The 20,306-nt window shown below is 27.1% G+C and overlaps 1 protein-coding gene across 2 annotated transcripts in view; it reads right to left on the reverse strand.

Moving 5' to 3' along the window:
• The window catches only part of LOC148237172 (somatostatin receptor type 2-like), a 211,488-nt gene that overhangs the window by 61,608 nt on the left and 129,574 nt on the right, over positions 1-20,306 (reverse strand). For both annotated transcript variants that reach the window (XM_088181966.1, XM_088181965.1), the window contains exon 2: positions 2,381-2,431. The gene's annotated coding sequence lies outside the window, so the exon portion shown is untranslated. The remainder of the gene's footprint in view (positions 1-2,380; positions 2,432-20,306) is intronic.

The following is a 20,306-nucleotide window of genomic DNA, read 5'->3' on the forward strand; positions in this document are numbered from 1 at the left end:
CCGGGCCCTGAAAAAACAATGATTCCGGACCTCATGACTAAAATGGTATTTTATATATTTTTTAACACCGTAATATAATTTCTTGAATAAATAATAATTTCTTTCTATACTACAAATAAATATAAAAATTAGCCACCGTTGCGGCATATTTTCTGAAATCATTTTAATTAGCCATAAAACATTATTAAACATATCTACTCATGATATAAACTTGATAGTTACTCGTGTTTTTCTTTGCTTCTTAGTGTTGCCATATAGTGTATTTCAAGCAATAAAATCGTGCCAAAAATGCTCGATTATCATGCGTTTATATTAAGAATTTTTATAACAATATTACGAATGAAAATCGAATAAAGTACATCTAAGCCGAATTTCGCCCAATAGGAGAACGCAAAAACAATTATCCCTTCTCAGAAGTCAAAAATTCACGTCAAAAGCAATAAAATTGTGTCGGTACCGTCGCAGTGGGAACGCTCGTTACCGAGCGTTCCCACTGCGACGGTACCGACACAATTTTATTGCTTTTGACGTGAATTTTTGACTTCTGAGAAGGGATAATTGTTTTTTGCGCCTTTCTATTGACCAAAATTCCTAAGCAATTTCTGCTGTTTTAAATTTTGATGTAAACTTTTAAAAATTTGCTTATTTTTTATTTGCACTTCGAAAGCTTAATTATAATTAAAATGCAATTTAAAGTAATCAAAATGCAATTAAAATTGATGACGTTAAAAGTATATAGACATCAATGAAAATATTGATTGGCTGTGTGGATATAAATTGTTTTGCATGACATGCTAATTTTTTTATAAAAAATAATATGTAAAATAAATATTGTTTTTGAAGTATGAAAAATTGTAAGAACAAAGAAGGTTTATTATTATCTTATTGTTTTTTTTCTCTTAATCATTGCACTTCAATATTGATTAAAATACATATAATTAAATAGTAAATGAAAAATCATTGTTTACATGCAGAGGCTTAGATCACTCTTTGCGTGGCGTGCGATCTTAAGAGCTGAACAATAACATGTTTTTTTAGTTTTTCAGCAATGCAAGAAAGAACAACCTATTATTTAAAGAAACAATACAAAAAGTATATTATATAAAAGCCACTTTTTTATATTTGTGATTAACCTCTAAATTTTCAATTCTATCACTTATTATTCTAATCTAACACAACAATTGTAGATTATTTTTTGTAACAAATTTGATCAAATCGTTTTGCTTAATGCGAGTTTAGCTTAAAAATATTTTTTTTTGTATGATCAGTAATATCTTGAAGAGTGTAGCAAATTATATCAAAACTTTTAAAGTTGTGTGTCTATAATTTAAAAGGCAATACAACAATTAAAACAAATTAATGAGAAAATACAACACAACTTTAAAGTAATAAAATATCAACTATATTAAAAATATCAATAAGAACAAAAATACATCTTTATAAAAATAAATAATTTTAAATTCAGGTATGATTTTTATGAAAATACATATTTTAATTATAAAAATGATATATTACGGTGAAAATATTGGTATAGGGATCATAAAAAAAAAACAATTTGATGAATTACCTTTCAAAACACACAATGAAAAACCTATGGGTCTATAATATTGATCACTTCAAATACTTTCATATTAAAATTTGATATCACTTGGTTGACATTTGACTAACTAATTTTCCGCTGGAAGTACACTGTGTCTGAAAGTTATACGTCTTATAAATTATTCACTCTACCAACTTTAGCAATAAAGGGTTATAAAATACGCTTGTCGTAAATGTTATTATTGCACAAAACTTTCTCATTATCGTTAAGTAGATTTAAAACAATTTATGATTACTAGCACCCAAATCTCGAGAATGACACTAAATTATTAATACACTAGGCTTAAATTAGAGAAATATAATACTAACGATAATTACGAGTCATAATACCCAATATCGATAATAGTTATTACTTAATGTAATAAAAAAAATATACCGCTAGGAACATAGGCGCTTCTTCATACGGGCAATAATCATAATTTTGCTTTTATAAGATTTTTTTCTATAAGTCTGATGTGATTGGCTTCTCATAATCGTAGTATTTTGCGAAACGACGTCGCAAATCAACGTTTGAGGACCTTTGGGCATTCGCAGGCTGCTGATAAAGCGAATTAGCTCGCCGGTCCTTTTCGTTGACCCGTAAAAGGAAATTCCCGTGAAGTAATCTCGAAAAGGCCAGTATAAACAATTTTGCAAAGCATCTATCTCTGCAACAATAATGTCTATCCTATCACAACATTGATATTGATTTATATTACGCAAATCAAGCATGCTTGAGCGTCAAGCTAAAAGCAGTACTATGGTATTATATATCTTTGCAATTGTCAAAATTAATACTTACAGTCTTAATCTAGAGAATCCAAGTGGGAGATTTTGGCTGTAGCATTGGTATCTGAAACACAAATTAAATAATTATTTTAATTGCTCGTGATGGAGTCATATATATTAAATTATTACTGCGAGCAATTTAAACACATTACAATGATGAATGCAGTTATTCGTTTAGTATCACACCCAAGTGTGTAAGGTAATAAAAATTTTAATACTGTCGCCGCACCTGAATGCAAATTTTTGTTCGGTTTCAAAGAAAAGCGTGCAGCGAAAGGTATTTTACCATAACACAATAGCACTTTGTACATGGCATTTAAAGGCATTTTGTCGAAACACTCTTCAACTTGCGGCGCCCCCAGCACTCAGCAGCTCTCTTCGTTCGCATAGTTTAGGAAGCCGCAAAAGTATAATTTTACATTCCTATTGTACTCGAGCCGAAAATCTGGCAATTGTGGGAAATTGGCAGACGTGATTATGTTTGAGTAGGCAAGTTTCAAAGTTTTTAATATAGGGGAGAGTTGGACGAAACAAAGCACATAATAAAGTATTATGAATATTTATTATTATTAAAAATTTACCCAAATCAACGTTTGTTATATAAAAAGTTTAGAAATATATAATACTTTGTGGTCTAAATGCTAATTTTTGGCAGCACGAGATTTCGTCTGAGATGTGAGAAATTCTCAGGTGCTCAGAAACAATTGAGTTTTGTTATTGTTTTTCGACGCAGCATCCGTTTCTTATATTGCAAGACAGAAAGGCCTCGTATGTTATACGCATATAACATACGCAAAATAAAATATTTTAAATGCGTTTTCAATCTATATTTTGGTAAAAACAACTATTAAATTGTATGGGCCGATACAATTGGCAGTATCGGAGCTATGCGTCGCGGAAGAAGACGCGACGGAAGGACGTGTTTTCACCCAACTAGTTTTATTTTATGTTGGACCCAAAATAACTCAAATTAATACAATGAAAAATCATCAGAAATACAACTACTTATATATTACCTACTGTATATTTTAATGAATTTGAAAATTTTATAATACGTTTAGGCGTGAACAATTATATTACAAATCAATAAAATACGATATACAATACTATTTTAGCCGAAAATAAATGAATGGGGCATAAATAAAATATTTTTTTTACAAGGATGTTGCATATAGGTGATTAAAATACAAAGGCGTCCGCTCACGCGTTTTCGCGTGATTTGCGTTTGTAAAAATATCGTGCAATCGTAATAAAAAATCAAACTTTTATCTTTGTGATAATAAATGTATTTAAAATTTCCCTGTAATGTGTTCAACGAATTAACTGTAGTTTTACAACATTCTTTAAATAATGTAGATTATCCTAATATTTCTACGTGTAAAAGAAAACATTAACCTTATAGGTCACGCTTCCCGTTATTTTCCAACCTATCGTGTATACTAATTTATGTTACCCAAAACTAACCCTAATCTTAAAAAAGCTTCTAGGAGGGATTTTGTGTGTAATTTAACGTCTAATTTAACGCGTGACTTTTCACAAGAGAGCTTTCACAGAATGGTTCTGAATATTCATAGAATCGTAACGTATAAATATTAAACGATAGGAATACATAAATTTGTGGGGCTTAAATAATATATAAAACATTACTTTTGTTAAAAATACATACACCACACTATATACAATAAAAGTTTTGTATGATATATATTTTTGCATTAACTGATATAAGATTTCATTATTTTGTAATTATATGTATCTTTCTGTTATATCACAGGGTAAAATATATTTCAATAATTTGTCTTAATTAAATCCAAAATTGTATTAATACATGTACATATATTAAATTTAAGATTAAGCAAATGTTATTTTATTCATAGGGGAAAAAATATTTTTTGGCCAAATTATTTAAAGTGAAATGAAATTTTAGCTGAAATGTAATTTATAACAATACATAAAATATTGCTACCCCTTTTTACGCCCCTGCAATGCTCTGAAATAAAAATATTCATAATATAAATAATCCAATTTGGTTCTAACTGATGCGTGGGCTTTGGAAACGCTTGGTTGAACCGCAAATTTATTACACATGCCACACAATACGCGTAATACGAGAAGGTGGCGCATTTATTTGTAGCCCAATGTCTAAAATTACTATTGTACAAGGCCACAATTTTATTTGTAGTCCAATGTCTAAAATTACTATTCTACAAGATCACAAAATAAACGTAATAAAATAAATATGAATTTCGTTTATAATTTTTACAAGCGGAAATGTAAATTTAAAGTGCATGTTCAATCAAAATTTTCATGTGGTAAATTTGCATATTTGTGTATTTAAATTGTATGTCAAAATATAAATTCAGGTCGTTGAATAATTTCAATTAAAATGAGTTTGGTTGAATAGATACTTAAATCATCAATTGCAATTTAAGAATCATTATTAACAACTTGGTTCATATATAATTAATTAAACTTAGTATATCTGTTATTTTCAGTTTAATTTTGATAAAGAAATGTTTATTTAGATGTAGTCGATTATCATTTTTAATTGCATTTTATAATACATTGTAGATAATATACATATTTATAATTTATTTAAATTGTTAATACTTCAAAGTCATTATATTTTAACATAATATATTTATATATTGTGTAATCTAATTTAATAAATAGCAAATATTTTATATTATTTTAAAAAATTAATTTAACAATATATAAATATTTTTAAGGTACACCGTAGCATAATTTATCATATTAAATAAAATTAGAATATTAGAAATAATGAGTATTTTGTCAAAACAAAAGAGATAAAAAATAATTAAATTTAATTATTAATCAACAGCTAGAAACATCTTGTGATTATAACTATTATTTATCTTATCTTTGTTACAATAATCTTATATAATATATTATAAAATGTGTTTTATTTTTTGCTAAAATAAAATATTTTTTTCAATATTATATTGTAGGATTATTTTAAGGGTGTGCGTGACGTATATATCTATTACAGTGATATCTTCTTACAACAATTTGTTAAATATTTAAGTCTTTTTCTATGAAATATGCTATTTTGTAATAGATTTTTCGAAATTTTGCCTTGATATTTTTACTTGAAACGAATTATTTTTTTATAATTTAAATAATTTAAAAAATTAAATTGTAAAAGATGCGATGAGAAATTATCTGCTAAGAAATTTTTAAGATTTTTTTTATCTATGTTTATGCATAAAATTAGAGGTGATTGTGCTTACTGACAGAATATAATATATCAGTGATATGTTGCTAAAATTTCCATTTTGATTCAAGTTGAATTTAAAAGGGATATTTGAAGTTGGCTGGTTAAATGCAAAGTTTCACTACTAAAATATGATAGCTTAGCGATATGGCGCTAAAATATCATTTCCGGCGCAAAACCTATATTTATTGTTAAATCCACAAATGCACATCATGTGAATTTATCGCACATTGTAGGTACATACATAAATAATAAAATGTTTTAACTTAAATAAACGCGTATGCAAGCATTGCTATTGCATGTCATAATACTTATAAACCAGAGTCATTTTATTACCACATTACCTTTAAATATTGTACATCACAAATGATTTTTGAACGAGTTGTTGCATTAACTTTTACACTCGTAAAGAATAATCAACCATAAAAACCTCTTATCAGACGCTATTTTTTCTTCAATGGCAAGTTTTGCAATTCAACGTTTAATCTAACGCATAAAGCACATCGTGAAAACGGTATTATGTTTTATTTTATGATCAATTGCAATTGTTTTTATAAAATTGTTATCGATATTCGTATTACATATTTACGTAAGCATTGTATCTTCCCCAAAGTGAAACTATAGCGATCCATCAACGTCGCCACTATAACTTTTTGTTATTTGTAGACAATTAAAAAAAAAACTACATAGCGCCCATTATGGTTGAAAGCGTTGTCTAGTGAAAAGGAGAAAACGTTGCACTGAACAAACTGCGAGATACAACAAGATTTCCTATATAACTTAGGAAAGATGAAATTTTGCTATGGCAAACATGTGCATCTTGCGGAAGATGTGAGCCATATACATTTTGCGATACCACATCCTGTGACCGCAAAATGCATTTTCTGCTTAAGTTAAAGCTAGAGCATACCGCCATTGGGGAGGTACAATTTTTCCAATAAGTTATTTCCTCAACTTCTATCTACTATACAAATATATCGAATGAATATGTATCTTATGTATAATATTCTAATACAAATTCAAGATAATTGAATATATTATATATAGACATTACATATAATATAAATATAAAATATTTTATTAAGCTGTTGTGAAAAATGGTAGCTAGAAGCCTAAAAAAAAATATTAGATTTAATTTTATATATTATTTTACTATCTTTTATAAAATATTTTTAACTTTTTTATACAATTATTTATGTTTTTATTTTATTTTTATAAAGGACCGCAATTTTATAAATTAGTTTGAACACCAAACTTATCAAAAATATTTAAAAGAGCCATCTATAAAATATTTTTTTATGTTTTATATTGATATTGAAATTTCGTTATTACAGACTGACTTATAAACTTAGACTAGAAATGATATTTATTTATTTAGTATAAGCTCAAAAAGAATAATTGCGTAATGAAAAAAATGCGCTTTATCTATTGACTGTAAGAAAATACATAACGTAAGGTAAAATAAAAACAAATAATTAAAAATAATAAAAAAAAAGCTTTACAGATGTACAAAACGACACGAAAACATATTCTTTAAAATATTTTTGAGGTCATAGTCATATATATTTTTCTATTGGCTGTAAAAGCAATGTTGGAAAAAATAAAAACAAATTGTTTAAAGATTTTAGAAGTTGACATTAAAAATGATTTTATTTTTTGAAGTGATTTGTTTATTGCTTTAACGACAGTAAAAGCTTTAAAAAATGAATAAATTGATAGCCTATAAAAGCTGTAAAAAATTAAAACTAATTTGTAAAAGTATGTAAAAACCGGCATTAAAAATATTTATCTGCGATAAATGTATCGTAGGTGAACATTTAAAATTCTAAAAATAGAATAGAAAACATTTTACAATTTTTTAAAAATTAATTATTATATCCATAAATTCCTTAATTATTTATTTTTAATACAAAAATATTGTAAGCTTTTCCGAATAATTATTTATCAAAAGTTATATTTATTAATGTATTTAATAAAATATTTTCATTTTTATAATATTGATACAAACAATATAGATAATATATTATATCAATACAAGAAATTATTAGGTTGAAAAAACGATGTTTAATTACTATCTTAATGTTTTTGGTATAAAATAATAATTAATATAAAAATTAATCTAGAGGACATTTATTGTAAAATAAAAAAATTCCATAATTATTTTAATGTTAATTCAAACTTATATAAATATTTATAAAATAAGTAAAATTCACAAATATATTTTTAGGCACATTTTAAAAAGATCGTAACTTTCTTTAAAAATTCTTTGTAAAAATATCAAATAAGTTTTATTGTTTTATATTTATTAAAGTAAAATGTGAAATAATTATCTAAGTAGTACGATTTTTTAAAAATTGATATGCAATATTTTCATCTTTCATAACAGTTCATAAATTAATATATTATTAAAACTACATCTGAGTTATTGATTTTTGATCTACACATCCTTGAATATGAATAATTATTATTAATTTTAACCTCAAGTACCAGTTGATTGAATTGTTGTGCCACAGTAATTATATTTTATTTTTAATTAGAAATACAAAGAGCTTTCAATTTCACGAATTTCTCTATTCCTTTGTGTACATAAGCGTATTTTACAATTCTTTCTAGTTAGCTGGTTTTGTGCCCTTTATTTTTAATTATTAAAACAATTGCTTTAAGCATTGCTTTTGGCATTGAAGCAACACATAATTTTTTAAACCAAATACAATATTTAATTGTATTTAGTTTAAAAAATTGTGAGTACAGTAAAATAATTTATTATAATGTACTTATTGTAAATATACAATTTAATTACACAATGTTATCATATTTTAAAAAGTCGTTCATCTAAAAAATATCGATAACACATATTATATCATAATAACTTTTTAACGAAGTTGCTGTATTTGCCTTTGATAAAATATCTTTTATGATATAGTTTACCTGTGTTCGTTTTAAGCCTGGTAGATATGCTTGCGTCGAATCGAAGCTTTTAAAGTTTAACTTTAATACAAAATTAACGAAGAAGATTATAATTAAAATCATGAATTTTATAAAAGACCTTAAGTCTATTTTAAGTAGGTTAGTCTTATATATTATTGAGGCAAAGTTATATGTAATATGAATTTATACATATTTTATTAGTTTAATGCTTAATATTTTAACAATATAATTTTATATAAACAAGTTTTTGAGGGTACTTAAATTTTGGGCAACATTACCAAAAGAAAGCCATATAATATTCAATATTATTGAAAATAATATAATCGAATTTAATCGACAATATACATTTATACATTTTATCGTCTCTCTCTATTCCAACCCAACAAAGTCTAGTCATATTTTATACTATAATCTGTTTTCCTACCTACGTTTACGTATATTCATAATAAAAAAGTGCAACTTTTTATCGAAAGCTCTTAAAAGGTTAAAACATTTTCAAGTTCAAACGATAAGAGCTTCCAGCCAGAATTTTCCAGACCGCCTCCTTTATTTATCGACCTTCGCGAATTCGAGTAGCGGGCGCATTTTTCTTACGTTTTATTATTTTACACCAGAACAAAAAATGCTTTGGTTTTTTTTTGTGTCCGAGAAGCGCTTATATTTCCCAATCCGACGATTGAATCCGAAGAAGGGTTAATATATATACGGCCTTCGGCCCCCGTATATCTGTGTCAACGTAACGTTTTTCGATGGCCAATGTTCCATTCCGTAAATTATACGTTCACGCACAATAAATTCGTTGAAAATCAGTTCGGCTATTTTTCAGCCGCTTCCTAGTCAATCATGATTTATTATCTGTTGGTTAACATTATGTAATGTTTTCCTCTATTGTATAATCGAGCGAGTGGAAAATATTAAGCACAAAAGTTAAAGAGACCCTCGAATATTTGGTAAACATGCTTATGCTAATTGTGTCAAAGCTTATTACTTTTAAAATAATATAAAAAATTGTTTATTTTTTTGAAAGAGACAATAAATCAATAATAATAAAAAAGAGTATCTAAATTAGATCTCGTCAGAATGACTTGTACCACTGCTCATTTTAAAAAAAAACTGAGTCTGCCTAATTTATGAAGGGTACTTTAAAGACAAACTTAATTGAATGATCTTTAAAAATTAGTATAGACTACGTCAACCTGGATTTTAAAATCATAGGACTTTGTCACTGCCTTCGAGAGGTATAGAATGTTAGTGATCATATAAATTATAGGACGAAGGAAGCAGCCGCTTCCCTATTCATAAAAGTTCAACATTACCTTTAGAGATGACTGAATTATATGAGACGCAAACAAGGCTACGATAAAATCAGATGTTATAAGAAAAAATATAATATTAATTTATATAATTACAAATTGTTCCACATTTTATAATAATAATTCATAAAACAAATAACACCACTAAATCAACATAATACGATTAAAAAGGTTCATAAGTTTTGTATATTTATAAATATATTGTAGATTAACATTTATAGTGTAAGGTAATTAAATTAGGCTGAATTTAATAACGTTTTAATTTATTTTAATTTGTGGCTAATCTCTTGAGAAGATTATTGAGCAATACATTATAAATGAGCAGAGTGTTAGTTCTGATTCCCAATATTATTCGTGCTTTGATTTAACAATTCGTAGTGAATGTAGTTTTAATAAAATTTACAACAAAACTTTATTTATAAATAAGTGTTTTGTTTCACCCACATCGTACAATAGCAGGAAAAATTTTATTTTTATATTCGACTGTGGAATTAGTTTTTTTATGATGCAATTTTAAGTTCATAGTTTTGAGTGCAATTTGTTTTTGTCGAATATGACGTTACTTTTAGCGTTTTTTTTTGTGTATTTTTTACTTTTTAGTATACGCAATTGTTTTATTCGGAAATGAGAGATCTTTGTTTAAATGCATAATGTGGGTGTATCTGTTATTCAAATGCAATATAATTATAGAAATAGATTTACAATTTAAAAAAAACTTCTTACCTTTTAAGTGTGTTTTATTTTACATAGACAAGTAAAAAATAAATTTAGCCAAATACAAGAGAATTCATAATGCCTCTTAATACATTAAAATGTTAAATTATAATATATAAATATGAAACGAAAACTCAGCAATACATTTTCAAGTGCTCCTAAGATGAGATAAGTATTTTTTTTTAATATTAACTAACAATATGTTTACAGTAAAATATACATTTTTGAGATTCTGAGATTAAATATATAATTCTCAATCTCTGGATTAAAATTTGTATATATTATATATCCATTTGCTCTATATTTTATTTATCACATCATGCATCAAAATTAGGTATCTCCTTCACACATGCGTATTTAAAAATGAAAAACTTTAAATCCTGCTATTTATCACTGTAATGCGCGTGAATTATTATTCAAATTGCCAAAATAAATTTTAGCGTGCCACACCGGTGCAAAATAAATACTGGAATGATAGAGATTCAGAGTTGCCTATCCGCCTCGAGAATTTATTATACCGATTGCATATCATTGTTGAGTGAGCCACCTTTCCTTTCGAATAAATCACCGGCGCCGAATCAATTTATATCTTCTTGAAAAAAACACCCTCGGAATATAAGTTAAATTAATTTCGAACTCCATCTCTTCTTCTGAATAGGTACTTTTATGTGGCGCGATGAAAGTAATCTCCAGTACATCCGCTTTTATTGCTCGTGGCTCGCAAACTTGGCTGAGCGGACTCAAAAAACTATACGCTCCCTGTCCCTATCTACTCGGCGGCGTTCATTAATTGAAATATTCGAAGCGTCGAGCGAAGGAGGGTACACACGGCGAGACTTAATTACAGAACGAGTTTTTAACGTGAACTTTTAAGGTGTGGCATGGGGAATATGGTGGGTAACGATACTGCTACGGTGTCATTTAGTTTTATTCTCCTCTCGGACTATTAAGCATCAGGTAACTAATATGTTTTTCGATGCGATCGAACTAAAATTTAGCCTCAAAGCTGAGCTATCTTATGAGAGCACTCTCGCATAATTAATTTTACTTTTAATTAGTTCAAGTTTATTTAATTAGATTGCAATAGTTTGGCACTAAGTTCTACTATCATTAAAACGCTTATTAATTTATATTTTGCTCATGCATTTTATACATATTAAAATAATTGCATTACTTATATGCTCAAAAAGATTATATCCAAAAATACAGCTATACAGATATTAAGTTATTAAGCTAACAAGAAACGATTATATTTTTTAATAGAATTTTATTTCTGCTTTTGATCGTAGATTAATCAATATTTTTCTCTTTTATGTGAGGCTGTCAATATTATGCGAACTTTCGCGTAACAAATATAAAATTAAAAATATTAATATATATAAAAAAGATAAACTTTTGCTATGGAAGTAGTGTTAATCAAATATTTTTTATTTATCAATTTAAAAAAAATCGCCATAATGAAACACTCAAGAATTATAAATTACCACTAGAGTTCTTGAAACGTAAACAATGTACGATAAAGACGTAACTGTATACAGTAATAATTCAGTAAATTTTTTTACTGTAAAATAATTTATTATCACTGAAAAATATATTTATACTATTTAAAACGTGCGGTTAAAATATAATATTTAATGCTTAAGATTGTTTCTATTTATTTAAGTAAGAAATTATATAACCACTAAATAATAAACTTATTTAGAAATAGTTATTCTGTAAAAATTTACACGTATAATTTGTTTATGGGGCGAAATTTAACTTAACATATAATTGATAAAAATAAACATTTTCCATATTTGTCAAAGCTGCTCGCAGAAATCACATGACAGGGTTTGCAAGAACTTATTTTTTTCTCTCATACACACACTCATTATTAATTGAAGCAGCTACAAAACATTATTATTTAGGGCAGTAAACTTTTATGTGATACTATCATTATGCTCAATATAATTTTTTTTATTAGTTAGTTCTTTAATGAAAAGAGTGAAATATTTTATTTAAAAAATACATTGAGTATATTAATATAATAATATACTAATAATAAAGGATAAGGTATTTACATTATTACATATCTGATATCTATTTATTTATTCAATATATTTTATTTTATTAATTTATTTAGCTTATATAGCTAATTGTTTATACACTAAACAATATTAAGAAAAATTTAATACTAACATAAACATAGTATGAAAAATACTTTATTCATTTAATTTATTATTTAATGCTTATGTCATATACAAAATTACATTTCCCTGGCCGTACTCATTTTCTTAAACATAACTATCCTTAAATTGTCTATATTTTCAGTATTAAATCTTTGTGTGTGCATCTTTATTTTTTATTAAATAACTATTTAGTAATTTTTGCGACATCGTTTTTTGTATTTTATTAGACATATATAATATTTCTCATCCTAGATTTTAATATGTAATTAAAATGTTTCTTAATTTTTTTTATCTACAATTATTCCTAAATATTCCAGTAATAGAATTACCTATTTTTATATAATTATCCAACATATAATAATAACTAATAAACTTATATTTAATTCCAGTCCCTTATTTTTTAATCATATTTCTATTATACTTAATTCAATATTTAAGTTATCTATAACTTCTTTAACATTGTTACCTATGCAATAAATTAAAATGTTATAATTATATCATTAATATATATTATAAACCGCATGTTTGAGATAAAATATATATTATCTATGATAATATATATTTTAACTCAAACATACAAATATTCTATTTTAGTATTTTACATTAATGTTATAATTAACTTTATTGTTTCTTTTAAACTTTATAATATCAGATATGTATATGTATTAAAAAAATATTATAAAGGTAGTACTTATACATTTATAATCGTTATTAAAATTCGTATCACATAGATAGATACTCTTGAGCTGAAAAAAATTTGAATGAAAAATGTCGTTTGATTTATTAGAATTTTATGCAAAGCCACGTCTTTTGCAGTGGCGTATGTTACATGGTTTCTTATTATATTTTTATAAAATCAACCCAGATGTGCCCGTTGTCTGACTTTTTGTTTTAAGAAGAAGCAAAGAGCCCTAGAAAAGTCGACCAAAGAAGGAAAGGTGGATATTGAGTAAATACAAAATTAGACGAGAGTGCTTTTTGGAGATTAGGGAGTTTTGACAAGAAATTTCGGTTCGATCAAATTGGAAAACGTGCTACATCGCTCTTAATCGTTTGAGAGATAAATGAAAGCAAAGAAAAATGATTCACTATTGTGGTAAATATTAAATGATAAATCATTAAAGAAAATTTTAGGTTTTTCATTTAAAATTATTCGTTGGTAAAAAATCATACATATATTTTTTAATTTTGTGTAATATTTAACGGTATTTTCTATTTTATTTTTTATAAAATTTTTACTAGACTGATTTTATATTGTTAGATTTTTTTAGGCGCTATGCTTAAAGTACACATATAATTAGAAATCGCCACAGACATCCGAAAATATACTCGAAGAATTTTACTAAACAAAAAAACTATTAAAAAACATATATTTATTTTATTATTAAATTTGAGTTTGACATTTTGCGGAAAAACATAAGCGAAATAGTTTAAATTAGGTTCCTTAATACTGCTTAAAAATAAATCAAACAAACTGACACAAAGTTAGCGATTAGTGTCATTTATGGCATCCGCCATCTTGATTATGCGTCGATTAATCATCTCGCGGTAACAATATCTATTGTTTACGAATTTTTCATCCGCTTCATAATAATAAATTAAATTCATTTTATGTAAACATTTTCGTAGTGGTTATAACCAAAAAAATAAAATTATTCCAAGCGTTTTGATTAATTAATTTATTATAATTTAAGTACTACGAGTAACTTTTAAGTGCTTAAGTAATTTTAATGAAGACGGGGTTCAAAATATAATAAAATAAAAATTCGTTTAAAATTAATAATATAATATTTGAGTGGTTTGTGAATATAACTTGTTCATAGAATTTTTTTAGCTAAATAATATTTGTAATATAAAATAATAATTGTTCCTAATTACATATAGATGTAAAAGTTATTAAACTGAATTTATAAACTGTTACGACTAACGCTTCACCAAGTAAGCTTTTAATGTGACAATCGTAAATCGCAAAATAATTTTATAAATTTAATTTACGTTCACCATTAAAATGTTCATTACTCTTACTGAGCTTTCAAATAGTTAAAGACATAAAGGTATATTATTCGGTATATAAAATGGCGGATGTCAAACATTAAACGCGAACTAGAGCTATGTTTATTCGCGTCGTTTGCGAATTGCATGTCCATAATTCGCTCGTAACGCGAAGTTTTACGATTTTTTACTACACTCCGGAAAAGTACAAAAATATTTTACAGCGTTGTTAAGCGATCGGAATTACCCGTCCACTTTGGTGACCGAGTAAAAAGGGGTAGTTATCCACACCCACAAGAAAAAGGGTGGCTCTTTTCGGCCATAAATATAAATGTTATATAATGACGTTTAATCTCTTAAGCTCCTCTCGTTTAGAAGCATCAATCACTTTTTTGCCTGTTTGGCCAACGGAGTTAAAAAAGATAACACTGTTTCCAAATCGCCGTGTTTAAATATCCGAGACAAATTGGAAACAAATTGAATTTTGCATCGCAAACTAAATTAATCGCTTTATTTAACATCTCTCTCAGCCTCGAGGTGTATTTAATTATTTTGTATACGTGTGTTTTTTTATCTCAAAGAAAATGTCAAGTTAAAAAATTGAGACTTAAGCATGACGCAACGTCATTTTTTTTGTGATAAGAAGGGATATCGAGCGCCAAAATGGCGGAGAAGTTTTTGTCAAGATTTTTTCTTAGATATAATAAATATGATATAATACAATAAACTTTTATATAAAAATTAATATCTACATGAGCACTATACTAATAAATATATAAACAATATAGAATAAATATCATTAGTTCAATAAAGTGAAGTCCAAAATTTTTTTATATTAATAACTCAGAAAATATTTATCTAGCTCTTGTTTTTATTTAATTATTAGTTTATAAGTTTTTTGATTTGACAATAGTTCATTTAATTTATAAATATCCTTACTGTTAAAATCAAATTTAATTTCATTCATTATTTTGAATAATTAAGTAATAGTTTTGTCAGTTTCTTCGAAATCTTTCAAATCATTTAATGACATTATTTGTCTTACAACAATTAGGGTCTTGACAATATGATTTTTTACAAGCGAGCCCAGATAAATCGTAGTGGTTTAGTAGATCGTTGACATAGCAAAGATTATAACGAATAAGCGAGTGTATGTGTCTGTTTCCTATATCTTTTATATGCTTTCTGATAGTTGCTTTGACGAATGGTGGACGGGTTCATTTTGACTAATTGATCAATATGGCATGTATATAGGATAGATAATGTGGTGCTAATATATACAGGATAGATAATGTGGTGCTAATACTGTCCCTTGACGCAAATAAAGGTCTTTCAAATAAAAATTTTTAACCGCGCAATTGACTTGTCATATGGTATATTAAAAACAATGCTCTATGTTTAAACATAATTTAATGTAATTTCACAAGGTCTTTCGAAAAGGTAAAAACTTTTTATATTTTTGAAAGTCTATGGCGATTTATAATTCTGAGTGTTCTTATCTCACGTTATTATTTAAATATTGTCTAAATAAAAGGCATTTGTTTAAGGGTCGTTTTTTATGCAAAATTATACAAGATCCACTACACCAGTCAAGTAAAAATCCCAGTTCCATGATTGTGTAAAAAGTAAAATGTTAAGTTTTGAGAAAATATTATTAAAAAATATGCATGATTTTTTAAGTAAAAATAATTTAAAATAAAAAACTAAAATTCCCACTGCACAGATAATTAAGCTTAAATATTTTATTGACATAAAACAAAAACTATAATTTTAGTCTCGTATATATACAATATATATATATACAATCTATATGGTCATTGTTACTTTTTTGTATTTTCAACAATTTTATAAAAATTATTAGTACGACGTAATGGCTCAAACGTCGAAGCGTGGGCAAGTTTAATGAGTTTAATCCAGTTATAGTACAGCGTTATATTCACTGCTTTACCCCCACTACGTACGTTGGTAGGGACTGGAAGATCGCGGGCGCGGGCATCGCTCGTATGTCATGTTATTACGCGTAAAGTCGTTTGAGATAATGGTTTATGGCGCTTTTAACCCGTATATGTAGGTATTTTTAGCTTTATAAATAAATCAATGGTTTTCAATAAAAAACGGTGTATACATCGTTGTACGGCTAAAAATCGCACGTAATGTTAAGAAACTTTTTGTAAAAACAATTGTAAAATATTACACTGTGAAAAAATTGTGGTAAGTTTTAAGAATTTTTTTCGAAAAATAATACTGCGTCACTTATTGTCAGGACCATCCATAACCGTTGCAACAAAATTAGCCTGAATCAAATGAATTGCTAAACGGTTCTTATAAAACTAATTTAAGGACGGAATAAATAGCGTAATCCGTAACGTCTCAGACTAATAACTCTGAGGTTACAGGTTCGGGCCCCGGCAGCGGCACTCGATTTTTATTTAAAATAAATGCACTTTTAATAAAAAAAAAAACAGCTCTAGCTGCAGTGACATCTATTGGTTATAAATTATATGACACATAATAATTTATAATTATCAATATAGATGTCACTGATTCTCAGACTTTTAGTCTGTTGGTTAATAATTACTAGTAGATATTCATTACATTTGATTGACTTACTCAGTTGATACAGATTTACATTGGGCCTACGCCTGTCGGTTTACAACGGAAGACTTAATAAAAATAATAAAATAATAGTAATTTATTTATTTGTGTTCAACCCTTTTGATGCCAGACCTATTTAGGTAGTATACACTAAAGTTACCATGGGCTTTTTTTTGCAAATGATTGCAATCTATTTTTGAAAGTAGCCTAGTGTGAATTGTTAAAATAAAAAAAATAATATAATAACAGAAATTAAAAATTTGATACAATTTTTTTTATAAAAACTTGCTTCTAAGTGGAATAAAATGTTTTTAAACCATTTGTGTAAACATATTTTAATATTTGCAAAATTTCATTGAAAATGCCTTTTTGCCTATAGGAACTCATATTTTGTCAAAGGTCAAATTGTGCTACCTGCTTTTATTCACGTGAGTTCAATAAATCTCATTTCACACAGCTTTTTAAATTTCTCTTTTTTATCCGCTAAATATTAGGGCTGTTTATAAATAGTGCTTTACAAAGTTTTACGGAAAATATATATCGATATGATTTAAACAGTCAATGATACTTTTCGTAAACGCACAGAGAGATTTTGAATATGTTTTTAAGCAACTTCCATGCTAGATGATTGAAAGCTGGAACAGATGTTTTTATAATTTTTTTCATTGCTGTTTTAATCACTTTCTTAAGAAACTCTACTTAAACACTTTATCAAGAGCTATTATTATAGGTATCCATTAACAGTTTCAAAAACTTTTGAGCCATATGATTGAGAATTGAAAGAGACGTGTGGTTTCTCCTGATTCTAAAGGATAAATAACTGTAACTTTCATTGCAATGCAAGACTTTCGTATGTGGTGAGTTTAAATTTTCATCGGGCTTCGAGATGAAACTATCTGATTTAAGCCATTTGAATAGTTTCTATCTGATACCATAGACAACCGCAAACAACGTAAACATTGAAACTTGCGACCTATCTCAAAGATAATCTTAAAAGTTTTCGAGCTAAGGGTGCGGAAATACCACATTTTCGAATCGGCAAACTAATTTATTTTTTATAAAATGATCTGAAACGACCTATGCCAATTAAGATGGTTGTAATTGAAACCTTCGGCAAGACGCAGACAAACACAAATTGAGTTTGTAGGCCTGGCACTAGTTTATTAGTTTTGTATTTGTAAAGTAAACATGGTTCCCACGTACTCAATAACCGACAGAGCCAATAAACAGGGTTAACGCGACACGCGTACCAACCCCAAGGAAGCGTGTGCGTTTCTATAAGGGAATTAACATACAATTAACCCACAGAGAACACGGCTTTAACAGACTGACAACTTTGCGAACAACATAATGAGCGCCGAGACTCCTATATTTATAAATATAACTTTCTTGAAAAGGTTGTGTTGCTACCGCACCTTTTTAATATCGCCAAAAATTCAGTATTACAAGACTCTACTGCCAATCAAATACGTCGATAAGAGGCTTTATTTATCTCCCGCCAGTCAAGGGCAAGTATTAAGATAACTCTGAAGTTCAAAAGAAGCCATGTTGCCGACTTAGTGCAATATCAATATAATAAGGAATAAGGAATAAGGAGAAAAATCAACTGGTTTGAGCATATAAATCCTTGTGATATGAATGTCTTATGTTGATAAAGTAAACATGTTTTATTATTTATTTATTTTATTTTTATTACAAATCTGACTCTTATGATTTAAAAAGGTTTTCTCAAAATAAGCTAACATGCATGACAAACTTTGTCAAATAATATCTTAATATCTGTATATATAGATTATAATGACATTAATTTTTAAATCGGCTACGATTGGCAGAAGAGGTAAGTTGCCATTGAACGACACGGACGAAACCTGTGTTTTTGATCTACTATTTTTTTATATTTTGACATATTATTTCAAAACCTAATTTAGTATATATTTATTTAATTTTAAAATTGGTTTCGAGCAAATTTTATTTTATAATATTTCGATAAAGTAAAAATGTTGATCAATAAAAATGTAATATATTTATCAAAAATTAAGGCATTATAAAATCATATTTGTGTAAAAATATTGTTGTACAGTTTAAATAGTGGTACTAAATGCTATTAAGAAATAATCAAAATCTTATTATGCAAATGTTATCATCGAATTGAATTTACATAATAGTGTAATTGTAATTTCAACCATGATTTTATAGGGTATCAATTATTGGTTAGGGATTGGGTAGAAGTATGAAAATATTATACTCCACTATTTAATCCATCTTCGGTATAATATGGAGCATTCCGATTCTGAAGCAAAATTCATTACACCGCTGAATTTACATACTAAAGCCATTATGAGCAACGCCAGAATGTGTAATGCTCATTTGTAATGTAATGTAGTATATTATTATAAAAAAGAACATACACTTTTTTTAATTTATTGGCCAAATGAAATTATGTTACGGGGTAGGCGGAGGATGAAATTTAACGGAGCGTGTGTGTCGCTCTTGTGTATGAGAAAATAAAAGTATGTGTGTTTTATACATATGATATGTGTGTGGCTGTGTTTTGGGCATCTGTCAAGATGAGAAATGGGGATGAGAAATTATTAGGGTAGCGGAAGGCAATCATTATAGTGAATAAATATTGATACGGGAAACTGCGAAATGTATTTTTTGATATTGCAATACCTGCCTTTTCGCTCAAATAAAAAATAGCAATTTGAATAAAACATTAAGAGAGACTTAGTTTTAAACTGTGTGGTTTCTAGGTCGTAGTATCATTTTAATTAGAATGTTTGAAAACCGTAATTAAAAAGTTAAATTTTTATGATATTTTGTGAACCTTTGACTACAGAAGAAAGAATACACTAAAAGGAAGTTTAACACGATATTTTGCATTGATGTGTTTTGTTTATTGCAGCACACTTTAAGAGCTTGAGATAAGTTTTTTTTGTCATTATTATGAGTGTTTTTATAATATGAATTCTCTTGAAGATTTGTTTGTAAAGCGTC

Source organism: Plectrocnemia conspersa, unplaced genomic scaffold, assembly GCF_051122295.1.
Source record: "Plectrocnemia conspersa isolate PC_06_02 unplaced genomic scaffold, ASM5112229v1 ptg000003l, whole genome shotgun sequence".
NCBI classification, from domain to species: Eukaryota; Metazoa; Arthropoda; class Insecta; order Trichoptera; family Polycentropodidae; genus Plectrocnemia; species Plectrocnemia conspersa.